Raw genomic sequence first — 26,120 nt, 5'->3', positions numbered from 1 at the left:
TCATTTTTAAGTATTGGAAAACTTTATGAATGTATGGAGAAGATACGGTGAATCCCAATATTTGCTCATTTTTCTAGTCCTTCCATGTCACATGCATCTTCATGTTTTCTCTTATTTGATTGCATACATGTGACCGAGCTACATTGTTTTGGTAGATTTTTGTATATGAGAAAGAAACTCTAAATTTGACATGCAATCAAATATTGATTGGATACTTGTGATATGTCATAATGGCTCTAATCTTTTAAGTTGATAATAATAGCCAAATCATGTGATTGTGAACTAATTTGATGCTTTATGTTTCTCTTATCTAATCCTCTATTTAGATTTATAAGGATCTAGAGATTAGACATCATTTGTAACATGAAGCTTATAACACAAGACTAGTCTAGAAATATTAAATGGTACATAATAGAAGAATTTCCCCTCTGTATCTTTTGTGAAAATAGTTCATACACTTTTTTAGTTGGACATGCAATATCCCAGAACACATATGCACTTGTATCATTGCAATACAAATCCTTTTGATTTGTCATTCCACATTGTACTTGTACATTAAACAATCTTGATCCACAACATGCTGACTTTATATCTTTGAATCCATAGGCTTCACCATTTTGAATTATGTTCAAAAGATAACCATAAGTTTGAAATTTTATGATGGATAATCCAGATAGCTTTTGGCTTAACTGGGCCATATGTGACTTCACAACAATGTTATATGAAATGAATAGCTAGTTTGCTATGTCCAAACGTTCACCTTGATCTGTAAGTCTTTGATAAGGATCAAGGACTTTTCTTGCCCCCACCTGATAAAGCCTAGCTATGTTCTGGTCAAAATTGGAGATCAAAAATGTGATAAACTATTGAGGAGAAGTGGTGTTTTGGAGAGTTGTGTTGCCCATGTAAAAGTTAATATCATTTACTCTAATTGAAATGTAGTATATACATTTCTTAAGGTAGGATTTCTCCTATGTAGTTCTAGATGTGTATGTCTTCCTGAGGATAGAAGAATAGTGTTTGAACTAATCTACTTGGCAACCCATTATGATAATATCCTCATCAACTACTATTGATTCAAGCAATCCATTTCCTCTCGATGCAAAATTTGTAAGGAAACTTAGGTGTGGAAGCAACTTCCTACATTAATCTCTTAAGAGGAGTATGGTGCAAATCCTATTAAAATCTTTTACACTTACAGATTCAATATCATGTAAACATCAATATTTCAGCCAAGAAAGTGTAAAGAAAATAGACAAAGAAAGAAACACATAACACAAATATTTTTCGGTGGGGAAAAACCTTTCAGTAAAACAACCCCACCCCTCCAGAACCTACACAATGTATTATCTTCAACACAAGGTTACAATACACTTGCAATGCAAGTTCAATAGCGACAACAAAGGACTCCAGTAGTAACTCACAGTACCAACAATACACTTTTTTGCATCCTCCTCTTTGTAACCCTAAAAATTCTTCTAACATGCACTTCACTTTTAGGGCTACTCCCAAAGATAATCGTATTAGGGTTTTACCAGTCTCCAAGAAAATAGGAACCCTAAAAAAAAATTTGAACCCCACTATTGGGGTAGAGTGTACAGTACTCAAATTTATCAGTTTCCACATGTCTTCACCTATCATTGAATCTTCCTAACATAGCTCTTACGTGTCATTGGAATCTTTCATAACCGTTTTAGTGATGATCTCCTTATATACAATTCAAGATGTCGACACATCAACATTATTTTCAAGAAATACATTTTACAAAACAAATAATAAGAATAGGAATTGTCCAAGGTTGAGACACCTTATTCCTAACACAAAGTGAAACTGCACATCAATGTGCTTCATTCTGGCATGGAAAGTTGGATACTCTGCAAGGCAAATAGTGCTCTAACTGTCACACCAAATAGTAATCTATTCTGCATCAACACCAACATCAAAACACAATCTCTTAAGCCAAATGGCTTCGTTACAAGCATGAGTAGTAGCCATGTACTCAGCTTCTATAGTGGAGAAAGCAACCATAGGTTTTCACTTGCTCATCCAACTGATTATACCACCAAACATAGTGAACACATAAGCACTGGTGGATCTCCTATGATCAATGTCACCTGCCCAATCTGAATCCACAAACCCATGAATACAAACTGAATGCAAAAATCTAGAATAGTTACCATGATAACATATGGAGTAATCTGATGTACCCCTCAAATATCTGAATACTCACTTAACTGCATCCCAATGTACCATCCAAGATTAGCCATAAACTGACTTAGGACTCCTACTACTTGGGCAATGTCTGGTCTAGTACAAACCATAGCATACATAAGACTGCCAACTGCACTAGCATAAGGTACTCTACTCATGTCCTCCATCTCACTAGGAGATTTTGGACAATCATCTACAGATAACTTTGTTCCCACAGAAATAGGAACACATAGTGGTCTACAATCTGCCATGCTAAACCTATCCAACACAAACTTCACATACTTACTCTGACTCAACCAAAGTTTTCTGTTAGACCTATCTCTACTAATTTCCATACCCAAGATGTACCTAGCTGACCCAAGATCTTTCATCTCAAACTGTACTGACAAATGAGATTTAAAATTAGAAATCATACCCTTACCCTTCCTAAACAACAACATATCATCAACATATAATGCAACAATAAGAAGGCGATCATTTTCAACTCAGAAATAAACACAATGATCTGATTTCGATCTTACAAATCTAATTGACAACACAAAGGCATCAAACTTAAGGCACCAGATCCTAGGAGATTGCTTCAAACCATATAGAGATTTCTTTAATTTGCAAACTAAGGATTCTTTACCTTTAACAATGTAGTGCTCAGGCTATGACATATAAATCTCTTCCTCCAAATCACCATGAAGGAAAGTTGTCTTCACATCCATCTATTCTATCTCCAAATCATATGATGTAGCAAGAGATAACAAAAATCTAATGGATGTCAACTTTTCAATAGGAGAGAATATTTCACCATAATCTATTCCCTCTATCTGTGAATACCCCTTTGCAACCAATCTAGCTTTGTACCTTTCAACACTGCCATCTGCACATAATTTCTTCTTGAACACCCATTTACAACCAACCAATTTTCTCCCTTTAAGAAAAGGTACAAGGTCCCAAGTTTTTTTTTCTCTAATGAAGCCATCTCATCATCCATAGCCTCAATCTAGGAACCTGCATCTTCCATGCCCAAAGCCTCTTTCACAGATCTAGGCTCATCAGTGTTAGTAATCAAAGCAAAGGTACAACTGGAATCTAACATAGAATAACCAAACCTTTCTGGTTGCTTTCTTTCTCTCATGGATCTCCTCAAGGGCTACGGTTGAGGTTGTTCTTCCTCTTGTTCTAAACTATCAGAGCTATTAGAGCTCTCCTCATCATTAGACCCAACATGGTCTCTCTGTTTAGTCTTCTCAGGGGTAGGAGGCAACTAAAAACCATCTTTTTCCTTTTCTTTTTCATCTGGTTGTAGCACAATAGGAGAAGATGTTAGCTCTCTAAGAATAACATTTCTACTATACAACACCTTACTAGTCATAGGATCCCAAAGCTTGTATCCTTTCACACCAGCATTGTACCTGATGAAAATACATTTAACAACTTTATTTATCAACTTGGATCTTTTCTCCTTTGGAACATGTGCATAAGCTTCACAACCAAAAACATGAAGATGTCTAATTGAAGGCTTCTTACCAGACCACACCTGAATGGGTGTCTTACCAAAAAGGGCTGGAGTAGGAGATCTATTAACCAGGTAGCAAGCAGTGGCCACAGCTTCAACCCAAAACCTTTGTTCTAAACTAGCTCCATTAAGCATGCTCCTAGCCTTCTCCATCAGTGTCTTTCATTCTCTCTGCAACTCCATTTTGCTATGGGGTATAAGGAGTTTTCTTATGCCTCTCGATACCTTGTTCTTTATAGAATTGTTCAAACTTTGCTGAGCAAAACTCACCACCATTGTTAGTTCTCACACACTTAATCTTCTTACTAGTCTGATTCTCTACAAGGGCTTTAAATTCCTTGAATCAACTAAAGACTTGTGTCTTAATTTTAAGGAAATAAATCCATGTCCTTCTACTATAATCATCTATGAAACATACAAAAAATATAGACTTGGAGATTGAAAGAACTTTTACAGGACCAAATACATCAAAATGAATAAGATCTAAAACATCAAAAGATTTGTGAGAACTAGAGTAAAACTGAACACAATTTTTTTTACCATAGACACAGTGTTTATAGTATTTGAATGCAAGATTACAATCATTTAACCCCTCAACAAGATTTTTATTTTTCATGGTTTTGAGACCCTTTTCACCAATGTGACCAAATCTCATATGCCACAACATTTTCTTTTCTGTAGGAAGCTTACCTTCCAAAGTGTTTGCATTACCATCAAAATCAATAACCATAGAATTCTTCACTACTCGTTCAGATGGTGGGGATGAAGAACTATTGCATAGAGGGATACATGTATCTAGCTGAAACAAGGTACCTCTCCTAGTACCCCTTGCAAGCACTATCGATCCTCTCATCATCTTGCATCCTTCTTTTGGAAAAACAACTTGCACACCTACATCACTCAGCATACTTACAGATAATAGGTTTCATGCCAAACCTGGAATGTGCATAACTCCATTGATTCCCTTTACTTGTCCATCAAGAAATTTGATAGCGACCCTTTCGCATCCAACTATCTTTAGGTGAGAATCATCACCCAAGTACACCTTTCCACCATCAAACTCTTCATATTTTGAGAACTAGTTTCGATGAGAGGTCATGTGAAAAGAAGCACCTGAGTCAACCATCCACACATCATCAGATGCATGGGCTACCAAAGATTCAATTAATGCATCACCATCTTCTTGAGATCTTTCTGAAGCTGAATATGAACCTTTCTTCTTCTTCTTCGGCTCTTTGCAGTCTTTACGAAAGTGCCCAAGTTTATCACAGTTCCAACATTTTGCCTTGGACTTATTGGAAGTCTTTGAATTCCCACAGGATTTGGATCTACCCTTGTTTTCATTCTTATTTTCATTTTTCTTCCTTCTTTTTGTGGATCTCCCACAAATAGCAAGGGCTTCTTTTTCCAAAATGGAAGCCTTTCTCTACATCTCCTCTAATAGCAGTGAAGACACCACATCATCCATTTTGAAAGTGACTAATGTGCTTCCGAGAGCCATCACAAGATGGTCCCATGAATCCGGTAAAGAACACAAAAGTGTGTAGCAATGATCTTCCTCCTCTAACTTGACACTAGTTGATGTTGACTATGTAGCCAATAGATTAAATGTATTTAAATGATTCGTTAAGGATCCACCTTCCTCCATTCGCAAAGATTAAAACTTCTTCCTCAGGAACAACTTGTTCACCAAATATTTGGCCTGATACATGGCCCCAAGTCTTTCCCACAAACTATATGCAATTTTCTCATCTAGAACATTCAAAAGAACTACATTGGTTAAATAGAATCTTATGAGACCCTTAGCTTTATAGTCTTTGATATCCAAATCTGCTTGAGCTACAATTTCTGGTCTTGTAGCACTTGAAGTTGCTTCCCATAGGTCATGATCTTCGAACATGTCTTCCATCTTGAGTTTCTACAACTCAAAATTAGTGCCATTAAATTTCTCCACCTCCATTCTTCCATATGATGAACTCACCATCTCAATCTGCAAATAAGATTCAGGATGCTCTACACAAGACTCCCACTCAACTTGAGATTAGCTCAAAAAACCCTACCCAAAAACTAGGATCAAAAGTTGATTAGGCTCTGATACCACTTGTAAAGAAATTCAGGTGCAAAAACAACTTCCTACACTAATCTCTTAAGAGGAGTATGGTGCAAATCCTATCAAAATATTTTACACTTACAGATTCAATATCATGTAAACATCAATATTTCAGCCAAGCAAGCATAAACAAAATAGACAGAGAAAGAAACGAATAACACAAAGATTTGCCGGTGGGGAAAAACCTTTTGGTAAAACAACCCCACCTCTCCAGAACCTGCACAATGCATTATCTTCAACACAAGGTTACAATACACTTGCAATGCAAGTTCAATAGTGACAACAGAAGACTTCAGTAGCAACTCACAGTACCAACAATATACTTTTTCGTATCCTCCTCTTCGCAACCCTAAAAATGCTTATAACATGTGCTTCACTTTTAGGGCTACTCCCAAAGATAATCGCATTAGGGTTTTACCGTTCTTCGAGAAAATAAGAACCCCAACAAATTTTTTGAACCCTAATATTGTGGTAGAGTGTACAATACTCAAATTTATCAGTTTCCACATGTCTTCACCTGTCATTGAATCTTCCTAACATAGCTCTTATGTGTCATAGGAATCGATCATAACTGTTTTAGTGATGATCTCCTTATACAAAATTCAAGATGTCGACACATCAAAATTATTTGCAAGAAATACATTTTACAAAACAAATAATAAGAATAGGAATTGTCCAAGGTTGAGACACCTTATTCCTAACAAAATTTATACCTTTGCTAAAATTTTCCTTTTTCTCTAGATATAGAGGACTAAAGGGAAGCCTCAAGTAGGTAGCAAAAGTGGCATGGTCTCATTTGTTATCTAAGATCTTCCCATGCCAAAAGCTAAAATAATAAGCCTGCATCAATATGATTATGTTTAGAGATACTATCCCTAAACTCTCCTATAGCCAAGGTAGCTTGGAAAAAAAATCTGCCCATGTTGTTATCAACATCAAAATGGCAACTCCATATGTTAGATTTTCCATCATTGCACAACTTATCATCCCTAATGACAAACCATCGATAGATTTTCTAGACCTATTTTTAAGTATCTCTGATACATGAGAACTTAGATATAGCATTGAAGAGGTCCACCCAAATAGAAATCCAATATCTCTAGTCCATAGTGATGTGGATTCACTAATTGCTAGTAGGGTTCTCTATGAAAGTCCTTTATTCTCCTCTTGTAGCTCCTTTAAGCTTCTCCCTAAAACAAAAAATTTATTCCCCTCTAGAATGGTACTCCTAAAATTAGGCACACTTGAAAAGGATTGCCAACTGAAAGATGCTAGGATTAATAGACCAGTGAAGCAAAAGGAAACCTTGACATGAGATTTCCTTACATGACAATCTATGTTCATGAAGTTGTGCTTGGAGGTTGATCTTTCAAACTATAAGTCAGAATTTGATTGAAACCAAGTGTGTGTACAAATTTGAACATTTAAACTTGAGGATTAGGATTTAGGTTTAGTGATTTCACCAAATGCTACCATAATCATCAAATGAACCAACAAAAGATTTACTTGATGGGCTAAGTTGGAAGCTTAAAATTGGGGGACTGGAAGTACACCTACAACTAGCTCTAATTGGGGATTATGCCCTGCAAAGTACATAAAGAATCCAAAATCTCTAGTAGAATACAAGTGCCTTGCCCATTGGGTTACAGAGTCAAGCCAAAAAGATAGAGTTTCTTGTTAGGAGAGTTGAGGGAAGTGAGGCAAAACCAAAACTGGGAAAGTGAACAACAACACAACAACACAAGGAAATACTAAACTAGGCAAGCTAAAATTTGGAAAGAAAAACATATTTACAAACAGGTGAGGAAACCTCACCAAAAGGAGGGGGGGCATAATGAAACTCATACATAGCCATTAACCAGATGAGAAAAGAAGGAGCCATTCTAGAATAATGTATGTTGTCTCAATGGAGTAATCCATCTCAGCTGTAATTTAATGATCCCCTAAATATTGAAAATCAACTCAATATAATGAAGAAGTCTTGCAAGCTAAATATTATACCCAAAGAGCCATGTTTCATCATAGAATTCCAAATTTTCTTTATCCTTTTGCATGAATGATTCTAGGCCATTCCCAAACTTAAATTGAAACGAACATTCCTCAAATATCTCCAAAGAAGACACTTCATTATCTTTATCATTCAAACACTTGGGACTATCGTAATTTGGAGGATTTTTAGCATACATGACAACCTCAAATTTTGAACACACCTCTCCAATTTTAGGATAAATTTTGACAGAAACAATTTCCTTATCATCCTCATAAATCAACTCTAAAAATCTTCTATCCAAAATAGTGACATAGGATGATGAATCAATAATTGAAGTTATCGGAGGAGCATCCCTTTCTTTAATAATCAGTAAGAGCTAAGAGATAACCTATTCCTTGCAAGGTAATTTGTTTTTTGAAGTCATGGATGGTGTCAACTTTTGTAACCTTTTAACTTCTTCAATCCCAACCATACTTTCATCTTGAAACTCAAAGGAAGAGTTAGAAAACAATGATCCTTCATCTATTTGACATGATGGAATCTTATCATAGCATATTGCTGGAACCAATAAATCTTGAATATTTCCTTCTATTAGCATCGGATCAAACCTCAAACTGAAAGTTCCTTTATTCTCAAAACAATTGACCTTTTCCTCATTCAAACAATCAGGCTGAAAATGTAAATTATAAAAACATCCATCATTACTTACTTGAAGGTCATCTTGTATATATTGTTCTTCTTCTTGTTCATGCGACACATGTAATGAGATGATGTTGGGTTCCTTATTTTCAGCTTGTTGAAGATCTTTACATGCATGGTCTTGTTCCTTGGGTTCTTGCACTGGAGGTTTCTTCTTGATGAGGAAAGAGCCATAGGTAGCCTTCAACCAATTCACACTTCTTGCCATATCTTTTGTAACTTCTTCAATTGGGTTTTTGAATCTTGGGATAAAGATAAAGATGTCTAAAACATCTTCATCTCTTTCTGGCATCCAATCTTTTAAATTTTTTGAATATTTCAAGAAATATTCCTCAACAAAACTGCCAACCTCCATCCTAGGGGAGATACCTTAAATTCTAAAAATGAAAGCACTAAACTACTTGACCACAAATTCTAAGAATTAAAAAGATGGCATCGCCAATCTTCAAGCAACAGAGATAATAATAAATTGAGGAAGTAAAACTCCACACTAATCTTCTTTTCCATTTTCCTAGTAGAGTCACCAAAAATTTGTTGGTAAACAAATTTGTTCTTTTTAAATTAACTCTCAAATGCCCAAATCTGAAAGAACAACCAAATACCAATAGCTAGAAAATCTATCTTCAAGTTAATAGATTTCCTCTGAATTAAAAGGTACAACTCCCTTATGAAGTGACATTCAATGAATTTACTAGTTCCTAAACTAATTGGGTATGTTCTTAACCTGAGAACAAAAGAGGGAAAAGAAAGCGAGCCCTAGAAAAAATTGACTCAGGCAGATTTTAGTTCCTAAACCTAGCCAATGCCAAGAAACCACAATTCTTATGACTTCTTGATATCGGGAATGCAATATGAAAGAAAATTATGCAAGTGCAATAAAATGAAATAAAAGAAGATTAAACATTCTAATCTTTGCAATAGAAATAGCTGAAAATAATCCAATGTACAACCCATTCACCATTTGACTCATAATGCAAGAAAGTGCTCGAAATTAACCATAACAATAATTTTCTTGAAATTAATTAGAAAAAGTGATGCACAAATACTCTAATTCATAACAAAACCTTTCTTGTTTTAAACAGAACAAATACAATGTTTTGATTATATTTGTTTGCAATCTATAGTGAAATTTATTACAAAAACTGAGTACCAATCTCCCATGCATAAAATAGAATACAAAAATTAAATGCCCTCCCCTCTACTCTAGCAATGCCTACCTTTGCGGAAAAGAAGAACCTCTAGTCCATCTCAAGATTTTCCATAAATATTGTTTAGTTTCTCTGTTGGTAACTTTTCAGTTACTCAAACTATCCTTTCAGTTTCTAACATATGTATTTTCACATTTATGTCTTCATAGCTTTTGCGTTTCTCTTTCATATTTCAAATCCATTTCAAATATTTCCAAAACTTTGCCTTTTATGCAGCACTAATTGTAACCTTTCAAATTCTAAAATAAATATCATTTAAATGAGATTTCTTTTTTTAATGGAAGACCTATCATCTACCCAATAATTATGTGCATTCCATGTTCTACTTTGTCAAGCTTCATACCAAGCTCCTCTAATATGACTTGTGCACCAATTAGTGCAACTAGATCCTACAAGTTATTTTTCCTATTCTCACCAAAACTAGGGGCCTTAATAGCACAAACCTTCACCCTTGCATGAATCTCATTCAAGATGAAACTAGCCAATGCTTCACTCTCTACATCCTCTACTACAATCTGAAGAGGTCTTTGTTTCTCCAATGTTAGCTCCATCACTTGAACTACCACTTGCAAGCTTGGCACTTTCTTTTCATGTATCAAAACCATAGGATTCTCCATTTCACATTTTTGAGTCTTTTGGTATGGAGTTATAAACTAGTATGGCACCACTGCACTTCGATATTAGATGTTGAAACATCAAAATTTAGTTGACTTGAAATTTAGTAATTATGAAGAAACCCTGCTGCAATTTTTTTCTCAAGTTTCTCTTCATCCAATGGTTCTCGCATTGATAGCAACCTCACATTGCTAGTGAATTAATACTAACCACGTATCCATTTCTATACCTTGCCGACTCTAGTTTTGTGCCCAATGAGACATCTTTGTTCATTTTGGCATGACCAATATTTTGGCACAATGAATATTATCCTCCAATAAGAAGAAAAATTATGGGGAACATAACTCATCTATTTTACCACTGATAATGTTTGTGTTGGTAACCAATATTTTCTACAAGTACAAATTTGTTTCATAACATATTCATCCATTGGAAATCACACCCATATGCTAGTCTTTTGGTTGTCCTCTGCCATTTTTAGAAGATAGAATCTTTTGGTTCTTGCTCTTGATACATCATTTTAAAACCATAAACTTCATTTTTCTCACAGATTAATAAAACTACTTAACAAGATCATATTTCAGTATTGGAAAACTTGACGAATGTATGGGGAAGATATGGTGAATCCCAATATTTGCTCATTTTTCTAGTCCTTCCATGTCACCTACATCTTCATGTTTTCTCTTATTTGATTGCATACACTTGATTGAGCTACATTTTTTTGGTGGATTTCCATTTATGAGAAAGAAACTCTAAATTTGAAACACAATCAAATATTGATTGGACACTTGTGATATGTCATAATGGCTCTAATCTTTTAAGTTGATAATGATAACCAAATCATGTGATTGAGAGCCAATTTGATGCTTTATATTTCTCTTATCTAATCCTCTATTCAGACTTATAAGGATCTAGAGATTAGACATCATTTGTAACCTAAATTTTTTAACACAAGACTAGTCTAGAAATATTAAATGGGTACATAATAAAAGAATTTCCCCTCCATATCTGTTGTGAAAATAGTTCATACACTTTTTTAGTTGGATGTGCGATATCCTAGAGCACATATGCACTTGTATCATTGCAATACAAATCCTTTGGATTCATCATTTGACATTGTACTTGTAAACTAAACAATCTTGATCCACAACATACTGACTTTATATCTTTGAATCCATAGGCTTCACCATTTTCAGTTATGTTCTAAAGATAATCATAAGTTCAAAATTGTATGATGGATAATCTAGATAGCTTTTGGCTAAACTGGGCCCTATGTGACTTCACAATAGTGTTATATGAAACAAATAGCTGGGTTGCTATGTCCAAACATTCACCTTGATTTGTAAGTCTTTTATAAGGATCGCATCCTATTGGTGGAGTAGCCACTACAAGGAATTTTCTTGCCCTTTCCCGATAAAGCCTACCTATTTATTGATCAAAATTGGAGATCAAAAATGTGATAAACTATTAAGGAGAAGTGGTGTTTTGGAGAGTTGTGTTGCCTATGTAGGAGGTAATATCATTTACTCCAATTGAAATGCAGTATATACATTTCTTAAGGTAGGATTTCACCTCTGCATCTCTAGATGTGTATGTCTTCCTGAGGATAGATGAATAGTGTTCAAACTAATCTACTTGGTGACCCATTGTGATAATATCCTCAATAGCTACTATTGAGTCAAGCAATCCACTACCTCTTGATGTAAAATTTATACCTCTGCTAAATTTTTCCTTTGGCTCTGGATATGGAGGACTAGATGGAAGCCCCAAGTAGGTAGCAAAAGTGGCATGGTCTCATTTTTTATCTAAGATCTTCCCATACAAGAAGCTAAAATAATAAGCCTGCATCAATATGATTATGTCTAGAGATACTATCCCTAAACTACCCAGTAGCCAAGGTACCTAGAAAACAAATATGCCCATGATGTTATCAGCATCAAAATGGAAACTCCATATGTTAGATTTTCCATCATTGCACAGCTTATCATCCCTAATGACAAACCATCAACATATTTTCTAGACTTGTTTTTAAGTATCTACGATACACAGGAACTTAGATATAGCATTGAAGAGGTCCACCCAAATAGAAATCGAATATCTATAGTCCATAGTAATGTGGATTCACTAATTGCCACTAGGGTTCTCTCTGAAAGTCCTTGATTCTCTTCTCATAGCTCCTTTAAGCTTCTCCCTAAAACAAAAAATTCATTGCCCTTTGGAAAGGTACTCTTGAAATTAGGCACACTTGAAAAATACTACCAACTGAATGATGCCAGGATTAACAAACCAGTGAAGCAAAAGGTAACCTTGACAAGAGATTTCTTTCCTTGACAATGTATGTTCATGAAGTTGTGCTTGGAGGTCGATCTTTGAAATTGTACCCAAAATTTGAACATTGAATTTGATTCAAACCAAGTGCATGTAAAGCTTTGAACATTTAAACTTGAGGATTAGGATTCAGGTTTAGTGCTTTCACCAAATGCTACCATAATCAACAAAATGAACCAACAAAAGATTTACTTGATGGGCAGAGTTGGAAGCTTAAAATTGGGGGACTGGATGTACACCTATAGACATGTTACTCATTGTCACTCTTCTAAAGTGATTCTTAGTTAAAGGCCAACCCTATTAAAGTTTACAATGCACACTATTAAATGTGACCTGGTTAGAGGATTTCAATCACCTTACTAGGAGGGAGCCTTGTTAGAAGACTTTAGATTATTTACTTGGAATTGTAGAATAAGAAATTAGCATACAAATAAAATTAACTAAATTGAAAATATTCACAAACAAAGAACATGCTCACATATAAGTTTAGCCAAAATAAGGTGTAAGAGAGTGCAAACCAAGAGTAAGATAACTCCCAAAGCCTCCTCAATCATGTAGATGCATCCTTGGATAGAGATGTGTGCTCAATGATGTTGCTCAAGCTTCAATGGATGAGAGATATATGAGTGCAAGCGTGGATGGAATTTTCCATTATAATGATATTTCAGTAGTTTTTAGGCTCTCAAAATAGCATGATAACTTTAGCATGGAAGTGGATGATATTTGAGAAGGGAGAGGGTTTCATTTATAGGCTAAGGGGTGATCAGATGGAGGGTCAGGAGGTGAGCGTGGAGAAAGGATGAGGGAGGGCTAAGATGCAAAGAGAGGAGAGCACATGGATTGTGCTTCTTCAAATCCATAGTATTGTGACAAGTGTCCCAAGGGGATTGGATAGAGGAAGAGGGTCAAGATGGGTGTTCAAAGGGAGTTATAAGATAGAATAAGGGAGGATGAGGGAAAATGAGTGTGGAAAATGTGTGTGGAAGGAATTTAAGGGCCATTAAGGTAGGTAAGCACATGGGGGAGACTATTGAGTTTGGCTTGGGTTAGAAAGTCTTAACCCAAGTTTAAGGTTGTGCACATGTTTAAAAGGGAGATTAGCTTTGACTTAGGATGATATTAGGAGGCAAGTGGTTTGGGATTTAATGAGGTGGGTTAAGTCTTTGTTTGAATATTTTAAGATGAGGTTAAGTCTTTGTATGAATATTGAAATAGGATATTAAGTCTTTGTTTGAATATTAAAATGAGGGGTGAAGTCTTTGTTTGGATATTAAAATGGAGGTGAAGTCTTTGTTTGAATATTAAAATGAGAGATGAAGTCTTTGATTGAATATTAAAATGGGAGGTGGATGGAAGTTTGACTTTGGCTTGGCTTACGAATTCTTAATCTAGGATTAAGGTTGTGCACATGGTTAGAGTGAGGATTAGACTTGGATTAGAGGGGGATTAGGTGGCAAGTGGTTTATCTTTGATGGGATGGGTTAGTTAAGTGGCTAAGTGAGGTTAGTATGGGTGGATGGGTTGGATTAGGGGTAAAGGTAGGGTTTAGAAATGTTAAGGGGTTTGGATAATTTATTAAATGATTTATTTAAAAGAATGGGGGATGTAAGATGAAATTAAATAGATTTAAGGATTTAATTGATAAATTGATTTCAAGTTATCATTTGATTTTATCAATTGGACTATAGTTAATTAAATTAACTAATTAACTAGGGAATGATGATTAGTTAATTAAGTAATAATTATTTAATCAGTGATGTCCTAGGAGATGACTAAATAAAATTATCTATTTGTGTAATCAGATTTAGGTGTCTACATTTTCCCCCTCTTTGACACAGTGTTAGGACAACACTATTTCAAAGAAGTTTGAATATAAATGATGCAAAGAAGACTTTTTAAAGCAACATGTTTCCCCATTTTTGAGTAGAAGAGGAGAGAATGAACTGTGTGATGGCCCCTCAAGAAGGTGGCAGGGAGAGAATGCAAGGCCCAACAACTTCTTGAAAAGTAGAAGAATCTAGGGTGAGCAGGAAGACTGGGAGTGGCTAAGACAGGGGGTTTAAGGAAGCACATACTCTCATAATGGGAGAATGATACAAAGGAAAACCTTGTGCGCAAGGATAACCAATGGTTAGGAACACTAGTTATAGGGGGAGGGGGGGGGTGTGATTGGCTTTTTACATTGGACCCAGGGAAGTAATTTGGAAGATGGGAGGTTTGGGGAGATTATGATTCTAGGATTTATGATTGGTGATGACTAAGATTACAATTGATGTAGGAGCTATGATGATGATTTATGGAGGAGCTATGATTATAATTGATATAGGATTGGATACTATGGGATTAATGCAGGAGATATGACTATGCTATGGATAAAACTATTGGATCATGATTGTAGGATTGATTGGATGGGATACTTAGATAGGATGGGATGTTTTGATAGGATGGGATACTTGGATAGGACAAGATGCTTTGATAGGATGTGATTCTTGGATAGGATGGGATGTTTTGATAGGATGAGAGTGTGAAGTAATCCATTGAAGCTTGAGCATGGGGGTGTTCCAAAGGGGAGCACCACCATGTAGTTGAGCACTTATTTTGATATAGGAATGTTGGGGATATGCCAAAGTTACTAAGAACATCAAGGCCTTTGTACCAATATTGCATAGGATTGACTTGAAACAAACACACAAGAATTGCCCTAGCATCACACATGAATCCCAAAGGAATCAGAGTGGAAACAATGCTAGGTAACCCACAAGCAAACAATAGTTCTCAATTGCATCATGTGATCATGAATGAAAACATGTTTGAAATATGTAAGGGTGATATCTGATTGACTCACAAGTAGAAAAAGACCTTGTTCAAAAATCATGCTTTCAAGTTGCCCTATAGTTAAAGCACACCATGATATAGAAGACCATGGCAACCATGAGGAGGGAACAACTAAATTATTTGGAAATGACCTACATAAATAAAAATACATTAAAAAACCAATAGTAGAAGAAAGAATAAATCCATGATAAAGTAACCTTTTTCCAAAGAGATTGGGATAATTGGAAACTAACAGGCCAATGTTAAGGACAAGGAAGGATGCATCCTATAAGGACCTAGTGACAGTATGTTTGGGGTGAGGACAAAATTGGGAACTGTACCTATCTACAGACAATGGACTAGTGACACAAGGTTTCACTATAAGACTCAAAAAATGTACAAGAATGACTATACATTGGACAGAGGGTTGAGGAAATTATGATAGACTATAATTGCAAGTGTGCATATGATGGGAAAAATCTTAGGATATGAAGATAGTATCAATGCATTACATTTATTGTTACATGGGTATGATACACAAAGTTTGTTATTGTTACAAAGGTATGGTACATAAAATACCACTATTGTTACAAGGATATGATACATAGAATACTGCTATTGTTACGAGGATGGGATACATAGAATACTACTATTGCTACAAGGATATGATACATAGAATACTATTGTTTGTTCAAGGATGGGATACATAGAATACTATTGTTGTTACAAGGATATGATACATAGACATCATACAAAGGATAAAATAGACTTGATATAATACACATGGTAGGATACAAGAATGGGACATATATGCTAATCATGCTAGAATACATGATCTATGGAGGCTTTTAAAACCAAAGGATGCTAAAAATAAATGTTGTGATGTGGTGAAGTGCGAGGATGAGACACATAGAACATCTTGGAAAATGGGGAGCTGGGTGATGAGGTGCAAAGCGATGATGAGCAAGATGTAGGTCATTGATAGATAATGAATAGGCTAGGTGAAAACCTAGAAATTAAATGCTAGGTGTAGTTAGCATTTAATTTCTAGGTTTTCACCATGTAATCCTCTAGAGTCTTATGGATTAGGTCATGCAAGATGATTTTCATGGCACATTGATATGTTGCCTTGGCATTCTTTAACCTAAATGGCATCATGTTATAGTAAAATGTCCCCCAAGGGGTGGTAAATGTTGTCTTATGCTGGTCTATCTCTACTATCAAAATTTAATTGTAGCTAGAGAAACCATCTATGAGTGATAAGAGTTCATGACATATAGTGAGATCAATAATCATGTCTATTTTTGGTAATGAGAAATCATCCTTCGAACAAGCCTTGTTGAGATCTCTGAAGTTTGTACAAATCCTAATATCAATGGAAGGCTTTGTGATAGGTACCATGTTGGAGATCCATTCTAAATAGTCAATTGGGTGAATGATCTTTGCCTCTAGACATTTTTCTAACTCTACTTTAACTAGTAAGGCAACTTTGAGATGCATTTTGCAAAGTTTTATCTTGACATGCTTAGCCTTTAGATCCATAGCCAAATGATGCACTGCTAACTTGGGGTACAAACCTAGCATGTCTTGATAGGACAATGCAAAGTGACCAACATTTAATGTAGGACTTTGATGAGGAGTTTTTCCTATTTAGGTGGTAGATATTCCATAATGTATGTGATCTATGGTACGTCGGTCAGACTGATATTGACTAGTCTAGTTTCCTCTATTAAGATTGGTGATATGGCAAGCCTGTGACCTATGGGGCGAGGATGAAATCTCCATCCTTGAGTTCCTCTAAGAGGTTTTCATAGTTAGATGCATCTTTTATTTTCTTTTCATTTTTTGAACCATTTAGGGGTGCTCCATAGGAGTTTTTACTAGAGGATGATTTTTTTTTTCTTTTTTCCTTTAGTTTTTAGTTCAATTTTGCAACCAAAGATTTCCTCCTCCCCAAAGTAACCTACTGGATCCAGTTTGTATAAATATGTTAATGGTGGTGTCAATCATTTATGTGGTGTTTTTGCCCCCATGAAATCAAGGAGTGCATGTTCTATAGAGAATTTGTCAACATGGACAAAACTTGGTTGGTCCCAATTGATGAGTTCAAGGTGAGCAAGCGGTAGGTCTATGAGATTTAGGGATAATTAGTAGAGCACAAAAGCTCCTAGGATAATTTTTTCAAGTAAGATATCATCCTAGGACTTTTTTTCTATCTCCTCAGGAATGTCCTCAACCTCAATAGGACTATTATGGATGTTTGTGAAGGCATGGCCTTCTTTCATGGTGCCCCAAGTGATGAGGAGTCCATAGCCTAAGCCTTTCTTTTTCTTTTCTTTGTATGCTTCCACAGGCTACTTAATGCCTAACTCCAAATGACCTAGGCCACCTCCTTGATAATCCCATTGTTTAGTAGCAAGGCAATGTAACCATGGGTATTTTTATTTGAGGTGATTGAGAAGTTCTTCACTTTTTAGAGGTGGCTCTTTCTATAGCTATGTACTAATGCCTAGAATTTTTTCCTCTCCATCAAGGATAAGTTTGGTAATAAATGTGGTAGGGCCACTTTCTTGAGTTGAGGGGTTGTATCTAGACTTTTTCCTTTATGTGTCAGGCAACCTTGAGTATGTGAATCAAGTGGTAAAGTATTGACAACAAAAGCATCTGTGAGACTATACTCTCCGCAACCTTGGTAGTTGATCTTAACTGTTGTAGGTGCTAGAGGAACTAGCCATGGTGTGGCCAATTTTGATTCCAGGATAATGGTTGGTGTATGAATCTTTGACTGCATTGCAATAAGCAAAGGGTTTAGGATCTACATGGATGGTTACCTCAGTGCCACTATGCAAAAACTTGATGCACTGATGATATGTAGATGGAATAGCTTTCATGGCCTGAATCCATTGTCAACCAAGGAAGATGTTGTACAAAAGGTTAAGATCAACTACATGAAAAACTATTTCTTGAGTGGCTAGGCCAGCCCTGATAGGCAGAAAGATGGTTCCTTTGGTGGTGTGCTCCAAGTTGTCATATGCTTTGATGGTAATGACCTCATTAAGAATATTTGCCTTATCATATTCTAATTGTTTGATAAACTTTGAAGTGCATAGATTTAGAGCTGATCCATTATCTATCATGATTCATTTTACCAAAAAATCATAAACCATGACAACAATGCAAACAAGAAGTATATGATCAGGTTGAACTACTAGGATGTTGGAGAGTTTGCAGGAAAAAGCACATGATGTGGAAAGATGGCCAACCAAGTTGTGAAACTCAATGGCATTTATATCAGTGGGGACACATGACTCATGGAGAGTACTATTGTGGATCTCTTGATAAAGTGGGCTTGTTCATAAGAGATCTAGAATGGAAATCTAGGCTAGCATATTTCCAGGTGTTCCAAGATATTATACTATGGTCCTAATGGGGATGATCCTGATGACGGTGGTTTTGATGGTGTAGATGTAGATGGACCAACTATATTGAGTCAAGCTTGTCGAGTAGTAACTACACATTGGACATCTAGGCCTTTGATGTTTATAATATTGATAGAAGGCCCAATTTTTTATATGCATTTGATAATGTTTCCATAGTCTAAGTATGATGAGGTTTAGTTTTGAGCTTTATCTTAGTTATCTCCTTGTTTGTTATGAGAACTTTTGGATTTGTTGATAGGAGAGTTTGTAGGTGCCTTACCTATGTTTATGTTATAGGGAGGAAAAGCATTTTGGTATATCAATAATCCTTCATTTGGTGAGGCTAGTGCCCCCACTATGATCTCTTTTTTATCAATAAGGTATTGGATGTAGTCCTTAAGTTGCATGCACTTGAGGGTGGTATGTCCTTTGACATGATGGAATTTGCAAAACTCATTATCCTTATACCAAGATGCCCTAGATTGATTTGGTTATAAGGGTTGTGTTTGTGGATGTCAAATAAGATTATCCTTGGCTAGTTTTCCAAAGATTGCATCAAGGGGCTTTCCCAATGGGGTGTATACATGAGGTTGTCTTTGAACACATGGTTTAGGTCCATCCAAAAGTGTAATTTTGTCCAACTAGCACATGGTTTAGGTCCATCCAAAATTAGCATTAGTCTAATTTTGATGGCTAGGTATTTAGACATTGTGTTGATTTTTCTACATAGGCAGCTACTTATATATTGGTGGTTGTTGTTGGTAAGGTTGTTGTTGACAAAACATGGTAGGAATGTTAGCTATTGCCTTGATGACATGAAAATGTTGAGTGTCATTGATGCCATCAGTAACTATGTTTTTATTTTTATTCCAATAGCATGGTTTGTCATTGCTTGGACCTAGGTCTAGGGTGTTTTTTTTGTAAATTTTGATGACACAATCCTTGATGAGCCCTTGCTTGAGTTAGATCCCTTTTTCCTTATTATATTTATAAGTTTTTAAATAGTCCATAAGAATGTGTTGGGCAAGATTAGGATGTGCATTTTTAGTGAGAATTTTGACAAGGTGACGTTCGGGGATAGTGCATGAGATGCTAGTTGTGAGAGTTTGCCAACATTGTAAGTATTCAACAAGGCTTTCTCCTTCCTTTTGCTTGGTATGAACTAGGTTGACTAGATGAGCATATTAAGCCACAAAGGCTTTAGAAAGATCAATAAAGGATTTAATGGTACCTTGGGGTATATGACAAAATCATTTGTGGGTAGGGCCCCCTAAGCTTTTTGGAAAAATTTGCATGAGGAACACATCATTATAGGCCACTTCTTGGTAGTGCATATAAAATTCCTTGATGTAGACGACTGGGTCACTTTTCTCTCTAAATTTATCAAACTTGGGGATCTTAAAATGTTTAGGAAATGGTGTCATTGTGATGATTTTTTCAAACGGGTATGGACAATCATTTTTGAGCTTGAAAGTTTTTGATTCTATCCCATCCTTGAGGGCTTTGAGAGCATTTTTCATCTCTTCCCACTCAAAGTTTATAGGCAAAGTAATGGGTGCCAATGATCTAGGTGCCCCTAGTGTAGGTTATGTAGCAGATGTTGAAGGCTGATATGAAAAACCTTGACTACCATATGGTGGTGCCTGAAAAATAGGTTCCACTACTATTGGGATGGATATTGTGGGTTGTTGGAATATAGTTTGGGCATACTAATGCATTTGCTGGATAGACTGTTGATGGGGAACATAGGTGTGAGTTTGTTGCCCTACTAAAGAATTCTGCAGGGATACCTAGGCATATTATTAGTGTGATGATTATGGCTAAAAATATGGTAGTGTAGGCAATATCTGGGCCATGCTCTAGGAGTGTATCCCTTCCCCAATATATGTTGGTTGTGTTCCTCCTTGAGAAAGTAATTGAGTATTAATAAGTGCTAGGTAATTGATGTGAGGAAGAGTGTTTATAGGTAGGTATTATGATGGAGGGGGGATTTTATTGGAATATTTTAAAATAAATAAGGTTGGGGGGGGTGTGAATCAATTATCCAAGGTCAATATGTATAAATAAAACTTTTCACAACTTAGTGAACACATAAAAAAATTATACCCATGGATGCATCCATAAGATTATGCAATCATTAAAAACTTGTATGTTATTGTCAAATCAACTTGCATAAATATAAAGCATGAAACATAACAGATTCATCAACACATTTGACACACTAATTTTTGTGGAAACCTAGTTTGAAAAAAAACCACCAGTAGCATGCTACTCCTATTCACTCTTCTGAAGTGATGCCCTATGAAAGGCCAAACCATTTAAAGGTTACAATACACACTATTAAATGTGTCCCAATTAAGGGATATCAATCACCCTATTAAAAGTGAGCCTTGTTAGAGGACTTTAAACTATTCACTTGGAATGCCACCTGGTTAAAGGATTTACAAATGACTATTAGGTCAACCTTAATCCAAAGGATTTACCCTAAACTAATACAATTGTTAAAGAGTAATAATAGAGCTTTGATTTGATACAACTTACAACTTCTCTTGTAGATTTTAGATCTTTGTTTAGTCCTCAATTCTACTTTAACTTCATACTTTGTATCTCGGATAGCTTGTTCAACCTTCAAGAACTCATTTCCTTAAGTATTCTTGCTTAACATGCCATTGCAAATTCTCCTCTTAGGTCACTTAATGAAGCAAAAATCCTTAGCTCCTTCTTTTCCTTAGGTTCTCACACATGACAACTTTTGCTTCATGACCAAACATTCTTATAAGTAGGATTAGGTAGGATATAATATATCTACCCCATATCTTGTATCTCTTCTAGAAACTTCTCCTATAATCCATTTGAATTTTCCTAAAAAATAGCTTACATCAAGTTTTGTGCCGCTAGCTCATCAACCTTATCTTCCTCCTAGTTTACAAGTTTCAAGAAAACAAACTTGTTAGCCTAGATTTGGTGAATCTTTGATCTTTAACATAATGCAACACCTCAACATTATCAACCTTTTGATGCTCAACTCATACTATGTTTCTTGGCATCAACTAAATTTTTTTGGTGCTCAACATCAACTAATCTTTACTCAGCATCAACTGTCTTGCTCGACATCCACTAGAATTTTCTCTTAATCGGCTCCAATTGACTTTCTGCTTAGCTTGCATTGACTTTTCTTAGAACCTACTATCCACTCAGTCAAGCTTGGGAGACAAATTTTGTGTAACTTTTTTTTTTAGACTTTCTAAGTGTAGCCAACATTTGTAACCTTAAGTAGATTATCAATACATCATGTCATCACTATCTTAACTGATCCTTGTACTTCATTACATAATCATAACTCAACCTTTCCTCTAGGTGCTTTTGTTACATCTTATTGATCAAATCCTCTTCATCAATTAACTAAGTGATAGTAGTTGAATCTTATAAGCAGTTGTCTTACTAGTAAATAGCAGGTTTGACATCAGTGACAAAACAATGATTGAAACATAGTCTTCCTCAATAATCTCTTTTAATAATAATCTTTTCAATCAAATTTCAACAATCTCCCTCTTTGGAATTGATAGAAAACCAAACTAATCAAACAAATCAATGAAATGATGAATATCTTGTTCAAGAAAATTGATTTGGTTAAAACAATAAGACAATACCAAAAAGAAAACTTGTACCAAAATTTCTCCCTCTATCAACAACTTCCATCTTTTGATTAGGTTACAAAACTCTTTCTTATAACTCACTCTAAGTTCCTTCTTGTATCTCCCTCTTACTAGGTAGATTAGAATTTATCCCTTTGTCTTACATTGTTCTCTATCTTTTTTATCATACATCAACAATTATCTAATCTCCCTCTAAGATCACTAGCTTCTTTAACAACAATCTCTTCTACTTTGTCTGACATAATTTCTCCCTCTGATGATAATCAATTTAATCTACTCTCTCCCTCTTTGACAACAATTTCAAATACATATACCAAAAAAAATTCATCATAAAATATGCAGATATAAGCTTTTGCATTTTCTTTAATTTCTCCCTTTGTCACCTTGCTTGTGACTGATCTAAAGTTTCATCTTTGTGATTACTCTAGGTAGCTCCTAAAGTAAGATCCTCTGCATCAATGTGTAATATATGAATATTAGCTTGTTTGATGTAGGGAACTCCTCTTGTTACTTAGATAGTCTTTGATATAGGTATCACCCCTAATTTACCTCTTAGATACTCGTGAGCATCCTTAGGTAATGGTTTTGTGAAGATATCAACAATTTTCTCCTTTGTGTTGACATATTCCATCTTCACCTCTTTATCTTGAACTAACTCTCTCAAGTAATAATACTTAATTTCAATGTGCTTTGTCTTTGTGTGCATCATTGGATTCTTTGATATATTGATAGCACTTGTATTATCACAGTAAGATATCACTTGTATATGCTACTTTAGTATGTTAGAAACACTAAATTAAAACAATCAAAAATCATTTGCATACTAATTTAACATAACTTCATGAGAGACAAAGTGAAGTCCTCAAATGAGAATATGGGCCATGGATAGGCTCTCTCAATGAGCATGATCGCTTGATGTAGAGGTGTGTCTAATAGCTAAGATCGCTTGATTATGTATGTATGCTCAAATGCTCAAATGGGCTTTCAATGGAGGATTTTTGATAGATTTTGGTGAATGGATTTGATGTAAAAATGGCATCATGGCTTTACTTTCAAGATTGTGTTGTGTTTGCAAAGGGGAAGGATCCAATTTATAGGCAAGAGGCTTGAGGGATGGAGGGCTAAGATGGAAGGAAAGGAGAAAGCTTATGAAGGGCTCAGATTGAATGAGAGGAGAGCACATGGATTGTGCTTCCTTACAGCCAATCAAGGAGTGACACATGTCATAGGGTGAGAGGATGAAGGAAAGGGCAAGGATGAGTCAACAAAGGAGGCTCAAGAGATAATATCTTCATAAAGACCCTTCATAAGTGCTTTGTAAGAGCATTGAAGGAGAGTGTAAGAGATATTTGAGGGTCATTTATGTTGGAGGGTAAAGAATTTCGACTTGGGTTGGATTAGGAAGGTTTTAAGCTTACTTAGGATTGTGCAAATGATTAGAGGATGGATTAGGATGGTTTAGGATTAGCTTAGGGATAGGCAAGTGGATGGCAATAAATGAGGGTGGGTGAAGGAGGAGATATTTGTTAACTTTGGCTTGGGTTAGCAAGTCCTAACCCATGTTTAGGGAATGTGACAAGGTTAGGAGGGGATTAGGATTAGGATTAAAGATAAGGATTGACATCTTCTAGAAGAGTCTAGGCTTTGGATGAGGATGAAGACTTTCTAGAAGAGTCTAGAACTTCCTAGGATGAGGATAAAAAAGATTTTTTAGAAAATAAATAAAGTTTTATTTATTTCAAGGGTTTGGGTTAAGGAGATATTTATTAAAACATTTTTAATAAACATGAGGATTAATATTTAATCTTAATTAAATATTTTGAGTTGGGATTAGGGATAGGAAATAATGGGATTAGCCTTTAATTGAAATTAAAGAAGGATTAGAAGATTTTGGAAGAGGTTAGTGGTCTTAAGGAAATTGGCCAAGTTTTGAGCAAAAAATAAATAAATTATTTATTTTGGGATTTTTGGTCAATTAATTAATTAATTAATTAATAAGAAAATAATGTTTAAATAAGATTTAAATATTTTTCAGAGGGATTCCTTAATTAAATATTTTTAATTAAGATAAAGGGATTTAATGGCATATAAATAAATAAATTAATTAATTAATAAATGATGATGTCATCGAGGACTTTTTCAAAAAATAAAAATACTTTATTTTTTAAAGGATTTTTAGGTGTCTACATTTTGCCCCTCTTTGACATAGTGTTGAAACAACACTATTTCAAAGAAGTTTAGATATAAACGACACGAGGAAGATGTTTTAGCAACAAAGTTGCCCCAGTCTTGGATAAGAAAGATAGACTAGACTATGAGATGCCCCCTCAAGAAGGTGGTGGGGAGACAAAATGAGGCTCGATGGCTTCTTGAAAAATACAAGAATCTGGGATAAGCAAGGAGACTCAAATTGGCAAAGAGAAGGGATTGAATTAGCTCAAACTCTCACTATGGGAGAATGATAAAGGAGAATTAGATACACAAGAGGAAGCAAGCTTAAGACTTTAGGGAAGGTGGAGGATGAAGGAGCGGAGCATTATAAAAAGTAATTCAGGATAGGGAGAAGGATGAGGGGATTATAAAGCTGATGCAATAGGATTTCAAAGAGTCATATTGGTGGAAGATGGGTTTCGGAGATCCCTAGGACTAGGATTGTGGATCTCGAAAGAGGAGGCTTGGTGGATCCTTAAGACTAGGATTATGGATCCCTAAAGCTAAAAGTGAAGATTGATTCAAAGAGATATTGATGCATAAGCTAGGGTAGGAGAGACAGATGCTAGATATGGATGGGGGATAGTGGAGATGAAGGGAATCCATTGAAGCTTTTTGAGCAAGGGGATACTTCAAAGAGAAGTACCACCATGTAGTTGAGCACTAGATTTTCTATAGGACTGTTGGTTAATTGCCAAGGTTACCAAGAACATCAAGGTCATTTCACCAACCGTCTAGAGGACTAATGGACTGACTTGAAACAAACACACAAGGATTGCCCCAGCATCACACATGAAACCCAGAGGAAATAGTGTGGAATCGACATCAGGTAACCCACAAGCAAAAAAGAAATAAACAAAAGACCTGATCAAAACCTTACACTCATATTGCCCCATTCACAGTATACCATGATATGGTAGATCATGGCAACCTTGAGGAGGGAACAAAAAGATTGCTTGGAAAAGATACCTCAATACCTAAAGGGAAGATTCCAAATCAAAAGAAAGTGAAAATCCAAAAGAGAACCATTTGCCAACGAGATGGATAGGATGAGGTACTAATGGACCAAGATCAGACATGAGGAAAGCTATGTCCTACAGGGATCTATCGAAGAGCACCTAAGCTGATGGATCTAGATGAGTGATGCGTCTGGCAAGTTGAACTAAGAAGGATAACACTTTGGTGACAGGATATCTAGCTAAAGGATGCATTGGAATAGCTAACCAAGGGTTGTGCAATGTGTGCAAGATGCCAATCAAGGATGAACTAACACAAAAGCTGGATAGATGTAATGGTACTAAGCTAAAGAGGATGTACAAGCTGATAGACCAAGATATGTTACAAATGTGCAG

The 26,120-nt window shown here is 35.6% G+C and overlaps 2 pseudogenes; both read right to left on the bottom strand.

The window, feature by feature from the left end:
* Positions 1-383: 383 nt before the first annotated feature.
* LOC149560527 (GDSL esterase/lipase At2g23540-like) lies at positions 384-10,342 on the bottom strand (annotated as a pseudogene).
* A 943-nt stretch (positions 10,343-11,285) lies between these two features.
* Positions 11,286-26,120, bottom strand: part of LOC149560526 (GDSL esterase/lipase At5g45960-like) — a 37,385-nt pseudogene continuing 22,550 nt past the window's right edge.

This window comes from Cupressus sempervirens, chromosome 4 (genome assembly GCF_028749045.1).
Source record: "Cupressus sempervirens isolate cs-2001-9-10 chromosome 4, ASM2874904v1, whole genome shotgun sequence".
In the NCBI taxonomy this organism is placed as follows: Eukaryota; Viridiplantae; Streptophyta; class Pinopsida; order Cupressales; family Cupressaceae; genus Cupressus; species Cupressus sempervirens.
Note: the sequence above shows the minus strand (reverse complement) of the source record. Positions and strands in the feature narration are given on the sequence as shown.